This window comes from Egretta garzetta, unplaced genomic scaffold, assembly GCF_000687185.1.
Source record: "Egretta garzetta isolate BGI_Z169 unplaced genomic scaffold, ASM68718v1 scaffold251, whole genome shotgun sequence".
NCBI classification, from domain to species: Eukaryota; Metazoa; Chordata; class Aves; order Pelecaniformes; family Ardeidae; genus Egretta; species Egretta garzetta.
The window spans coordinates 7,285,432-7,299,695 of record NW_009258952.1 but is presented as its reverse complement, the minus strand read 5'-3'; positions in this window follow the sequence as shown (position 1 = coordinate 7,299,695).

The window sequence follows — 14,264 nt, the reverse complement described above, 5'->3', positions numbered from 1 at the left end:
CTTGTACAGTACTATACTGACAGATCTACGTAAGGGGAGGAAGAGGCAGTATTGTTATGTTTAACTGGAAATGTCTGTGGTTTAAGTTGAAGCATAGTTTGGAGGTTTGATGTTTTATGCTACCATTTCCCGTATTTTGTCAGAGTTGTTTTGTATAGCGTTTCAGTTCTTTGGAGTGGTAATTGTTACAGATTTATTTCTAAATTGTTCTGCGTATTTAGAGGGCCCAGGGAAAATGCATCTGCATTTGGCTGTTCTTTTGGCCAAAGAATTTTCAGAGAAAATGCCCCCGAATGAGGTTTCGTATGCGAACACATTAAAACAAAAACTATATTCTGAACTAGTTCTACTTGTCACAGTAGCTACGCATTCTATTAGGGCAGGACATATGCTGTCTGAATAAAATTTAGTTTTTGTACAACAGCAGCCTATAGTTATGCTGTAGCAATCAAACCTCACAATGTAATTGTTGCATATTATCTAATTATTTATGAAATCTTCAACAAATATATTAATCCGCAATGAAATAAGTGAGAATTCAAAATGAGCTGTACTCTTGCAGAGAGTGTTTTTTGTATAGGATATCTAGGGGACTTGTGACTTTTCTCCAAAGGAGGAATTAGAGCTCCTACCTTTTTCAGTATTCTTAATGTTTTGACACACTTTAACTTTGCTAAGAAAATAAATATTTTTATATACCCGCAGATATATATGTCTGCGCATATACATGAGTTTCAATATGTATATATTTAGGTAGTCATACCAATTACTTGTCCAACCTTACATATAGAATGTTTGCCTTAATCTGTGACAAAGACATGCCATAACAAACACTTCAATAACTTAAAAAAAAAAAAAAAACAAAACAAAACCAGAAAACAAAGTTTTACTCTTTAGAAACTTACTCTTTTTGTCTAGGATCACCTATGCTTGTGTGTAAGAGTCACGTTTTCTATAGTTGCTATTCTAGTTGGCGTCTCATACTTTTGGGTGTGTTTTACTCGGTGAGGCAGTATTGGCTGGCATAATTCCCGCTCCAGGCAAAAGCGCCCCAAAATGTTTCAGTTTCTGCTTGTTCAGACGTCAGGAGTACAGAGAAGCCGTAACCTCCTCATGCCAAGGATGGTGCCGGTGTCAGCCCCAGCTGCGAGCTCGCATCTTCCCGTGAGATTTGCCCACATGAGTTTTGGTTTTTTGCTACGAGGCAAGTCAGCTGTCAGCTGCATGGAGCTGCTAATCCTGTGTAATATAAAATGACCTAAGGGACAAAATCTGTTGTATGCACACACGTTATTGTAACTCGTCATGGCTTTTTTAATTGAGTTGAAAATGGTAGGAGTGCAGATATGCCAGAATAGTCTCCTGTATAATATGGTAATTGTCTAATTCGTTTTGCTGTTGAAAGCATGGGGTAATAGACACTTGTAAACACCAAGGGACAAATAGTTACGAGCCAGTCACTCGACCAAATTCTATAGCTATTGTTTCATGAGTGTACATCAGAAATCTTGACCTCTTGGTTTTGTATCTAATTTTTGGTTCTTTATTCTTTTTTTCCCCCTTGAGAGGCAGTTTTCAGAAACTTATTCAGCACTACGAGCTTCAATGGTGACCTGTACTGCAAAAGAAAGTATCTATTTAGCCTGGTATCAAAGGGGCTGAGAAACTTAAGCCCTGGTTTTCTGGAATTACAGGTAGCACGTAAAGATAGGATTTCCAGAGGAAATGGGGCATAAATGTCCCACTGAGTGTGTCTGGAAAGTGGGTGCCTAATTTTTCAAGATTTCCTTCAAAAGCCAGTGTTCGCTTGAAACATTGTGCAGCTTTTCAGACTGCTTTTCTTGCCCCTCTGTTTCCAGAGCACACTGCCCATTCTGACACGTCTGGCTTCTAATAACATTAGATGGACCTTTAAGAAGCCCATTCTTAAATTAGAAATTTACACGTGTTTGTTATTAAAGCTATTTATCTCGTTTGGTATATGTAGAGGATGTATTTGTTCCTTATGCAAGGTGCACCTGCAGAGTAAAAAAAATCCATTCTCATCGCAGTATGTTTATCCTCTCATAAATTTTTAGATTTACAGATGACACGAAGAGATGACCAAGAGTGATGATTTACAAGAACTGTAGCACCCATAGCTTCTTAAATCTTTGCTTCTACAGCAACAGATTATGCAGCCTGTTTTTACAACAATGTGTTGTACTGGTTTAGGGAAAGCATTCTGTATGTAATTTTTACTTTTTCATCCAAGACAAGTGTAATTCTTCTGGGAATAAATTCAAGGATCTAGAGACATACGTTACCCAGTACTGACTGCCAGAATTCAGTGGTAGCCTTTGGGGGATCATTTAACAGCTGGGAAGGGAGGGTTAAGGGCCAAGGAACAGCTGAGTTGCCATAGGGTTCATGCTCGGAAAAAGCTTCGATTTTGATTTTAAGGTAGAGCTGATGATGTTTGGCCTATCTTTGTAACCATCATCTATGAATAATAGGATGCTAAACAGTCTTTAATCTATGAAATGAGCATTGATTCAGTTTGGTCCCCCAAATTAAGTATTTCTAACACTTATTTCCCCTGTAGATCGTAAATGTCAATGAATACAAAAAATGTATACATTCCAATTTCTTAATGTCAAACATTTTTGTGTTTAGGGATCCATTTTAAAGTAAATATTCCTGCTATCAGCTGAACCAACCAATCAATTTTACGTCCACTGAGACAGCCGCAATCTTTAGTGGCTTTTTAGATAGTTTTCACTGGGTTTTAGCAAATACATCAGGTTTTGAAATTGGTTTTTATTTGTTTGGGGTTTTTTTAATGCAGTCAATAGCTGTCAGAACTGCTCTTCTACTCTTTTAGAGCCAAAACAATTAAACTTAAGTTGACGAGGATTTATAGTAATCATACTTCATTTCATTTGTTAGAATCCCCTAATGGAAAAAAATGAACCAATTTTATTGATCTGCTTTTACCCAGAGAAATTCACAAGCAAACAACAGTTATTTTTTGTTTCATTAATTCATTGTCTGATGTAGTGTGTGTGTGTGTGTGTGTATATATATATATATAAAAAAGACAATTGCCTGAATGTGAGTATACATGTCATGGTTAAGCATGATGCTCAAAAAAGGAAAGTATCTTGCATTTATTTTCATTTAAATTGTGAAATCAGTAACTGTAGTCTATATACATACTGTTCCGTACTCTTCACTTTACAGCTACTTCATGGATATGTCTGCCAGCATTTTACGCATATTTTGCACCATTTTTGTTTAACATTATGAGAAGAGTTTCTCAAGCTAATGCATTGCCTTGTGTATTTTATCTCTGTACTTGTTGATAAATGCAGGTAGTGCTTTTCTAATTGTACACCAGCAGTACACTGGCATTGGTGAATTAGATGCACAGTACATACCTGTCTCAGGATACCTGGATTTTTCATCATTAGGTTTTGAAGTATAAAAAGATACTGAACTCATATTTTTGTATGCTGACAATTGTGTAGGGTTTTTTTTATATACTGTATATATCAGTGAAATTTTCCTAAAGAAAATGTATTATTAGGAATGTTTCCCTTTTCCTACTAGGAGATGTGGTTTTGTTTCCTTGTTACGTGTGTATAAATGAATATACAGCATGCACAGTCATGCAGATGTTGACACCGGCGAGAAATTTGAGATTGCCCAGAGGCCAACCAAGTAGTCATTTCATATGTTCTTCTCCAGAAATAACATCTCTGTGCTAGAAATCCTATACAGCTGGAGGGGAAGTACTTTAGAAATAACTTCTGCTTCAGTTTGAAAGTCTTATAGAGTGTTCAAAGTAGCTGGAACATTTCTGCAAGTACTCAGATTTGGACTTCCATGGGAATATCCACAACATCTTGTGTGGGTGTGCATGTCCTATTTGTACCATGCACAAGATTTAAAAGACTAAGCAGCCTTACTAACTTTTTAACACCCTGTATATAGTGTACGTATTTGGTTATATTGGTGTTACACTTTAAAAATGAACTTAATTTCTGCATTGAGTATTGCACATGTTTTTCGAATGAAGAATATATTGTTTGTAACGTCTCATTAAGCACAAGAGAGCATTACTGCTTTGAAATTATGTATAAGTACAGCCATACACAGAATCTCTCAGTGAGCTTTTCTTTGAAAACAGTCGAACTAGCAGCTCTGTGGGTAGTTGAGTTTCTTGAAAGTAACCTTGGAATTTAATGTTAAATATCCTTGAAACATGGATTTAAATTACTCTTGCCTTTTTTGTAAAGCGCCTGTGTAGCATACTTTGAATCAGTTGCTATATTGATTATGGGTTAAACTAATACTGTGTACTTTTAGATCTATGGTTTATTTTTTTAGTCTACATATTAAAGACTGGAATGGTAACAATGTATTATGAAATGTCAGACAGCAATAAAACCATTCATAATATGGCCACTGCAAATCTCTTTATTTGTAAGCAAGAAAGAAGTTGTGGGGGAGATGGGGTGGGGATCTTTAACCCCTTCAGTATGGCTGCCCTAGGAATTCTGCTGCAGGAGAACAGAAATTTATCTTCTAGAAATAGAGGTTTATAATAAGAATCTCTTCTGAAAACCCAGGCCAAATCTAGGTTCATTGCTGACAATTAAAGTATATCTTTATAGCCAGTGGAAAACAGCCTGTGTGCCCCCTGGCTTTGGGCAGCTCTATTTTGTGGAGGCTGGAAGAGACACAGGCATGAAAGTCCCTTTCTGGCCCCATGGTGCCATTGCTGCCCCACCAAGGTCCAAAACATCCACTGTGTCTGGCATTCCCTTGTCTGACGACTAAAGTATGAAGCAGTCATCACCTGTTTACTGCTGCGTGCAAGGATAATCTGCTGAGCGTAATGTCGAGTGTTGCACCCCCTGTGCTAAAAAAACCCCACCTATAAATGACTGATCCTTTAGGGGGCTTGGGAACCAGCTCCTAGCTACTGTTGGGAAGCCAGGGGTTTGTGGAGTTGCACTGAATGTTTCTTCCGTCGGACTGAAAGCTGATGAAATATTAGACCTCGCTGAGCAGTTGTCTCTATATGAAGGAAGTTCTGATTTCTGCATGGTTGTTGTGATCAAGACCAAGACCAAGAGGAACGGTGGAGGCAGGACCAAAAGCAGCTACAATGGTTTTGTAAAATCCCTTTCGTTTTACGTCTTTTGCTAGCAGGGAGGAGGGTGAGGATGAAAGTATTCCTGGATAACTAGACTTCAAAAGATAGATTACTTTTTTTTTTCCCTTCTGTCCTAAGCATTCCTCTCTCCATAATTTTGTGAAGGAAGGCAGCATGGAATTCCAGAGAAGTATTGAGAAGCAGAAGTGACCAGATGATTTCAAATACGGCCTGCTTTTCTACCATCGTAAGTGAGGTTTCTTTTTCAGTGCTCCTTATTTCTGTGGTCTTGACTTGCTGCTATGAAGACATCAGAAATGAAGTCCAAAGGATAATTTTCTTGATCGGTGCACACAATGGGAATTAACAGTGTATTGAAACAACTTCTGAGAAAGGTATCAATTACACCATGGTATCACATGGGTGTCCAGTAATTTCTCACCTTTTCTGAGCAAGTAGTGTTATCATCGTGATTTGAAAATCAAAATGTTTGCAAAGAGACTTGCTACACTTGCATGTCAGAGGTCAGATAAAGCACAGTGTGAGCCCAGGATTCAAAAAAGACTGAAGAATCATAGAATTCGTAGAATCATAGAATGTTTTGGGTTGGAAGGGACTTTTAGAGGTCATCTAGTCCACACCCCCTGCAGTGAGCAGAGACATCTTCAACTACATCAGGTTGCTCAGAGCCCCATCCAACCTGGCCTTGAATGTTTCCAGGGATGGGGCATCTGCCACCTTTCTGGGCAAACTGTTCTAGTGTTTCACCACCCTCATTGTAAAGAATTTCTTCCTTGTATCTAGTCTAAACCTACCCTGGTTTAGTTTAAAGCCATTACCCCTTGTCCTGTCACAACCGGCCCTGCTAAAAAGTCTATCCCCATCTTTCCCATAGGCCCCCTTTAGGTACTGAAAGGCCGCAATCAGGTCTCCCCACAGCCTTCTCTTCTCCAGGCTGAACAACCCCAGCTCTCTCAGCCTGTCCTCATAAGAGAGGTGCTCCAGCTCTCAGCTCATTTTTGTGGCCCTCCTCTGGACCCGCTCCAACACTTCCATGTCCTTCTTGTGCTGAGGGCCCCGGTGCTGGATGCAGTGCTCCAAGTGAGGTCTCATCAGAGCGGAGTAAAGGGGCAGAATCACCTCCCTTGACCTGCTGGCCACCCTTCTTTTGATGCAGCCCAGGACATGCTTGGCCTTCTGGGCTGCCAGCACACATTGCCAGCTCACCCACCAGTAGCCCCATGTCCTTCTCAGCAGGGCTGCCCTCAATCCATTCATCCCCCAGCCTGTATTGATACTGGGGGTTGCCCTGACCCAGGTGCAGGACCTTGCACTTGGCCTTGTTGAACATCATGAGGTTCACACAGGCCCATCTCTCCAACTGGTCTGGGTCTCTTTGGATGACATCCCGTCCTGGCATGTCAACTGAACAGCTCAGCTTGGTGTCATCTGCAAGCTTGCTGAGGGTGCAGTCAATCTCACTATGTCATCGATGAAGATACTAAACAGTACTGGTCCCAGTACAGACCCCTGAAGGCCACCACTCGTCACCGGTCTCCATCTGGACATCGAGCTGTTGACCACTACCCTCTGGATGCGACCATCCAACCAATTCCTTATTCACCAAACAGTCCACCCATCAAATCCATAGCTCTCCAATTTAGAGAGAAGGATGCTGTGGGGGACTCTGTTGAAGGCTTTACAGAAGTCCAGATAGATAACGTCCGTTGCTTTTCCCTTGTCCACTGGTGCAGTCACTCCATCATAGAAAGCTACCAGGTTGGTCAGGCAGGACTTGCCCTTGGTGAAGCCATGCTGGCTATCTCGAATCACCTCCTTGTGCTCCACGTGCCTTAGCATAGCTTCTAGGAGGATCTGTTCCATGATCTTCCCAGGCACAGAGGTGAGGCTGACAGGTCGGTAGTTCCCAGGGTCCTCCTTTCAACCCTTTTTAAAGATGGGCACAATGTTTCCCTTTTTCCAGTTACCAGGGACTTCACTGCCATGACTTTTCAAATATTGTGGAGAATGGCTTGGCAACTACATCAGCCAATTCCCTCAGGACTCTGGGATGCATTTCATCAGATCCCATAGATTTATGTGTGCCCAGGTTCCTCAGGTGGTCACGAACCTGATCTTCCCTTTGGGAGGGGCTTTACCCCCCTGGTCCCCATCTTGTGGTTCATTGACTCAGGAGGAGTAAGGAGAGAAGTTACCAGTGAAGACTGAGGCAAAAAAGATAACGTATCTTTGCCTTACATCAAAGTATGTGTCAGCTAATCTTTGAAAGTTAAGACACTTCCTTTTAAATGCGACTCATAAACTTACTTTTACTATGTATTTGATTGCTTTTTTTTTTTATGGCTCATTATATCATGCAGAAACAGGATAGATGATGCTCATACTTTGCTTATACTAATGAAGTGGAATTGTTAGCAATTACTTCCTTCTTGCTTGTAGAAATCTTAATTCTCTAAAACTGCTTTCCCAGATAGTACTTGAGTTTTTTTCCCCCACTCATTTCTGTATGCATTTTCCTCTGCAGAGCTGCCAGGGTCCTGAGGGCACTAAGAGGCCCTAATTGCCCCAACCAGCCTCACCCCTGCACCCACTGGCCATGGATCTGGGGCAGCATTTCAGCTCAGGCCTGGGAAGCTCCTGTCTCCAGCTTGATCTCCTGGGCAGACCTTGAAACCTGTCCTATGAGTAGCTTTGTCTCTAGTCCCATCTTCTGCTGTTTCTGACTGGACTTTCTGGATGGACCCTGCACCTGATTCTATATTTTGGCTCGTCTGATCATCCCTGGACCATCCGCAGAGCCTGTTATTGTCCTGGTCCTGCCAGGGGAGGCCACTGGGTTGTACAGGTTCACCCAAAGGTCCTGGCTTGTCCTCCTTCAGGGAGTGGACCTGCTCTTGCTGCTTCCCGAGAGGAACATCCAGTGCTGGTACAGGTTCTGCCATGTCTCACATACTGCTGGCCTGTGTTGCATTACAGCAGATTGATGGATTAGAGTACTGTTGGCAGGGGAGGGGGGAAATGCCCATTTCCAGTCACAGGATAGGATCAGATCCATTGATTTTAGTCTTGGGACTAAGGGTAGCATTCAAAAATGCTCTGTAGCCCTGATTTTGTGAAAAGATTTGAAAATGCATCTCCAGAAATCTCCAGAACATGACAGGATGGGGTGGAGAGGGGAAGATACTGGTCACTCAGGAGTGCAAGATAAGACAAGTGCTGAGCGGTGCCAACACAATGAAATGTCCTGAAGATTTGACTTCAGTTTTTCCAAGTATTTAGCACAGTTGAGATATTATTAAACAACTGCATCCTTTATAGAAGACTCTGCAAATTCCTATTTTGACTTACATCCAGAATTTTTTTTAAAGCTCTAGGTTTTAGCTGGTCATGTTTTGTTCTTGTTATTTAGATTTCTTTATCAGGCAGGAGGGATTTTAACATCTGGAATAAATAATTGGTGTCTTTCCTTGTGAAGCATAACAGCCTCTAAAAGTAGGAGGAAATTGGACTGGCTATATTCTGGGAGCATAATCAAATGAAAGGAACACCAATAGGTTTTGATTTTGCTCTCATTTAAATGAATAACCAAATTTTCATCGACTAGAGAGAATGAATCCATAATACTGAGACTATTATGCCAGAACCGGACTAGCTTGAATGCTTGTCAACGTGTTTAGTTCACCTAATTAATGAAACTATTCATGTCTCAAGACAGAAAGCTTGACTGGAAATGAGAAGCAGACCACATGTAATCAATGGGGTTTTGTCATCAACCAGCCATACAGTAGGTCTAATCAAACCAATACAGGGCATGATTGCAAGCAAATGAGCACCAGTACTGCGTTAACTGAAGTCAGTGCATCATCACAAAAGTTAATGACAAAGTATCACCCGGATTAAGACAGGAATAACGTCTGATCCTGATCAGTGCTACTTGCTCATATTGTAATACATTTCAAAATATGTTGAGTGATAGTTGAATTCAAATTCAAGAAAAAGTGAAGCTTGATTGAATGTTTAGCTATATATTAGATGCTGTTCCAAAATAGGAAAATACAGAAAGCTTTTATATATTAAGAAGTTGGGTAGGTGTTTGGAATTTTGACAGCGCACCCTGGAGAATTGGTAGCTTGGGAAACATTGGGAAACAACTATAATCATGTGCCAATTTTAAAGGACGTTTGTGGGCCTGATACAGACAGAACAGACAGTAGACTTTAATTTCTGGACTAGTTCCCATGACTTTGAGAGAAAACATTAATATTTGAAACTGTAGTGTGGGACTAAGCTACATTATCTGGATACTCATCACACAACAGTCATGAGGAGAAAGAGAATTTCTTTTAGTCTTAACACTTATTTTTAAAGAAAAACAAATTCCCTACCTAATCATAGGTCCTATATTTATTTCTAGTGTGAGAAATAATCGGTGTCTCTCTACTGTCCTCAGTAACAAAACTATGTGTTAAATGGGATTTTAAGACTTTTTCCTCTTCTTTCTTTTCTCTTTCCTTTAATAAACTCATTTATTCACACCGGGTGAGACGCCTTGCAGAGGAACAGTAGAAGTTGAGATTTCAGTCACATGGATGTTATGGGCCTGTTGTGCCTTCGACACAGCTCTTGAAGGCCACAGTCTTTTTGGAGTTTCCTGCAGGAGCACTTGTCCTGGTTGTGAGCAGTCAGGCAAAGAGAGGACTCCGAGGATGGAGGAGTGACCGAAGTGCTTTCTGTTGAGATTATGGTAAAAATGCACCCCGTTTCCATTAGAGTATAGCTATGATCTAAAATGAGCTTATATGAAAGATTAGAGTTCAGTATAGTGAAAGCAGAATATGAGCCTCACTGATGGTCTTTCATATATCTGATTTCTAGAAAAACAGGAAACAGATATTCAGTACCGGTTAGGACAGAAGTGGGACAACTGCTTGTATCATGTTTTAGGATGGTAAAAAAGTTTGAATGAGAAGGAGAGAGTTAGGACAGAAGTGGGACAACTGCTTGTATCATCAAGTTTGAATGAGAAGGAGAGAAAAAACGGTGGAAATCCTTACTTTGTCCCTAGGTATCCTTAAATATTTAAATTTGCTTTAGGCCACATTAGATCAAAAGAATGAGGATGTAGCCCTCATTATAATCAGGATTTCAATAAAATTCAGAGCCGTTCAAAGTCTTCTCTGAAGAAGTAGAAAATCTGATATAAACTGAGGAACTCACTCTTACTGTTCTCCCACTCACCAAGTCCTATTTCTCTGTTTCCAGACACTAATAATCCCCGTGAACCTTCCTGAGAGCAGACTCAGTGGGGAGGCCAAAGAATAAACTAGCATGGAAAATGGACTCTGCTCATGTTCAAAGGGAAGAAAATCACAGGTGCCGAAGGCTTTTCAAATGTGCTGAGCCACGACCCTTTTCTCTTTCATCCAGTGTTGGTTTGATGCAATGTCACTGAGCAGGGCTGTTGGTGCAGTGCAGAAATACAAGCTCTGCTCTGCCAGATTATTTCAAAGTTGTGATGCGTGGAAGTAGGTCTGCTTTGAATAAGGTGGGGTGAAAGGGAGGAAATGCGATTCCCCTTGTGAAATTTGCTGTTTGGATCACGTACAGGAGTGTTCAAATATGCTGCTATGGTGAATAAGACTTTTTGTCAACCTGGATGTTAACAGTCTTACTGAAAACTAATCTGCTATCTGCATCCTGAAGTGACAGTTGTGTAGTGTTTCAGCTACTGGATAGTAGCATGAAGGTGTGGGAGAACAGACCAGAGATGATGGCGAGGTCTTCTAGAGCACAGCCAGGCCACTGGCGTGCAGTCCCGGGCTGAGCATGTTCAACTGTTTTCAGGCAGAGGAGAGTCTGATGTTTAGTTTGGACTAAAAACTTTCCATTGCCAGGCCAAAAACTCTGCCAAGATTTTGATACCCTTTCAGCAAGTGGCCCAGCCTCATGTGTGTTAGATGTTGTAAACATATGTGGTTTGATCAGGCCTGCTTTGTTTCCAGAGGCACTAGAAGGTGTCACCTGGAGGCACTGAGGTGAGAGTTAGGCTCCAACCTATTTGCCTATCAGCCCTAGATGTACCCAGAGCAGAGCTACAGTCGCTGAAGGGATTTTTCAGCCAGAAGGAAGGCACCTGGAGAGTTCAAGCAGACTCACAAGCCACTTTGAGTAGCATCTCTGGACTTAATGATTGACAACCTGGTATAGGTACTGGAGTTGCAGTTATCTAAAAGTAAAACTGGAAGTTATGTCATATTTTTCAAAAGTGACTCAGGGCTGGGTTATCAGAATATATAGATATCTATCTTCAACTGGAGTTAAGATATGGATCAAAGGAATTAAACCACTTGGATTCTGTCATGCAACTTGGCTTCTATTCATTTGTCAACAAATGCTAAGTGTCCAGGTATATCAATCACTTCTGAGAACAGAATGAATGATCCTGTTCCATTAGCCAGCTCTGATAATTTTACAGTGAACACGTAAATTCTTCTGATTTATGGCAAGAAAATTCTTAAATCCCTTTTATAAGACATTTGTATTTGGATACCTAATCATGAAGACAACCACTTGTTAAGATTTCTAAAGCCTAGTCCAAATTATTTCCATGGCAGTTAGGCATCAAAACGCTTTTGAAAATCCCACCAGGCTATCTGCACCATTTGTAAAGAGGTAGCTTTAAGAGTCTCATCTAGATGCACACAAAATGTAAGGTGAAGCAGGTAATATTCATGGTGTCATAAACTTCCTTCAGAACAGAGGTGAAATAGCAATTCTTATAAACAAACTTGACCTTTCATTTACGATTTTCTAGTCGAAAGAGGAGTGCACATTTTTTCATACTCGCATGAAATTCCAGTACTTAATATAGTCAGATCAACAGCCTTTCACTTTTAGTTCAGTTCACCATGTATTTGTCTAATTTGGCTCGAGTCACTGCTGTAGAGACCTTTCCATGTAGCTGCCAATCCCAGTGTATGGCAAGTTATATTTAAATTCTTACTGGCAAAATGATCAGTTATTCAGAGAGTCTGGCTTATATTCAGAGCTTTCTCTTCCCTAACCTCCTTTCCAAATGTCCTTGAATATATAAATGCCTCAGCTAACCACCTAATGACAGGCTCTCTGGCTGGCTCCCACCCACTGCGAACCTGATTACTCATGTTATATTTGTACCACCACAGCCTCCCAGATATCTCAACTACCCAAAGACTTTTAAAAATTGTGCATAATCTGGAAGATCAGAACTTGAGTAAGCCAGTGTTCTGTTGAAACAGCAGGGATAGAACTAATCCTCAACAAGTATTCTCTGAGGATAATGAAAGGCACCATAATCATCTTAAAGGGTTGTTATACAGGCATCATATTCATGCTGTTGTTCAGCCCTCTAGATACCACGTCGTTCTTAGATCCATGTGGAAATGTTATATATAGTCTTCCTGTCCTATTGCAGGATTGTAAGTTAGGAAAGGAGGCTAGTTCATGACCGCGGCAAGGAATTAAGAAGTCTCGGATCAGTTTCCAATCACTAACATGCACTTAAGTAAATAATTAATGCATGGAATCTTTTCTGCTTCAACATCTGTAAAACACGAATAATGCTATTCCTTCAGCTTTTAAGGTCTTTCTATTTCTGTTCTCTCTTTTTCTATATGAAAGCATGCAAACGCTGCTTACAAGCATCTGTATCCAAGTTTTTGATGCTCCTAATGCCAACCAACCTTTCAAGTCATGATATTTGCACCTGTCAACTGCCTGCCTGCCTGCCTGCCTGCTTTGGAGCATCCCCAAAACTATGCAAGTCTCTGTTGTTACCTAGTAAATTATTTAAACTCTTTGGAAACACAAAGTAGATATTCTCCAGCATATTTCAAGAGCAGGAGTTTTCTTAGGACACAAATGTCAAATCAGAGTTCACACAGAACTTTGAGAGTGAGGTGGTACAGCCAGGTCATCCTCCAGCAGACAGGGAGTCCAGTCCACCTGTGTTTGTTGATTTTACTGTCAGTAAAGCACTACATATAGTTACATGAAAGTGGGAGAGGAAGATCCGTGTCCTCAGGGAGCTAAATCCAGTTGGCGGCCGGTCACAAGCGGTGTCCCCCAGGGCTCAGTTCTAGGGCTAGTCTTGTTTAATATCTTTGTCAATGACCTGGATGAGGGGATTCAGTGTGCCCTCGATAAATTTGCAGATGACACCAAACTGGGTGGGAGTGTTGATCTGCTTGAGAGGAGGAGGGCTCTGCACAGAGACCTGGACAGGCTGGATCAATGGGCCGAGGCCAACTGTATGAGGTTCAATAAGGCCAAGTGCCGGGTCCTACACTTTGGTCACAACAACCCCATGCAGCGCTACAGGCTCGGGGAAGAGTGGCTGGAAAGCTGCCTGGTGGAAAAGGACCTGGGGGTACTGGTTGACAGCCAGCTGAATATGAGCCAGCAGTGTGCCCAGGTGGCCAAGAAGGCCAATGGCATCCTGGCCTGTATCAGAAATAGTGTGACCAGCAGGAGTAGGGAAGTGATCGTGCCCCTGTACTCAGTGCTGGTGAGGCCGCACCTCGAATACTGTGTTCAGTTTTGGGCCCCTCACTACAAGAAAGCTGTTGCATTGCTGGAGCATGTCCAGAGGAGAGCAACCAAGCTGGTGAGGGGTCTGGAACACAAGTCTTACGAGGAGCGGCTGAGGGAACTGGGGTTATTTAGTCTGGAGAAGAGGAGGCTGAGGGGAGACCTGATCGCCCTCTACAACTACCTGACAGGAGGCTGTAGTGAGGTGGGGGTCGATCTCTTCTCCCTGGTAACAGATGATTGGACAAGGGGGAATGGTTTGAAGCTGCACCAGGGCAGGTTTAGGCTAGACATTAGGAAAAACTTCTTCACCGAAAGGGTTGCCAGGCTCTGGAATGGCCTGCCCAGAGAGGTGGTAGAGTCCTTATCCCTGGAGGTATTTAAAAGAAGGAGAGATGAAGTGCTTAGGGACATGGTTTAGTGGTGGGATGTCAGGGTTAGGTTAAAGGTTGGACTCGATGATCTCAAAGGTCTTTTCCAACCAAAGTGATTCTATGATTCTCTGGACTTTCTGGAGGATTGATAGCTTTTC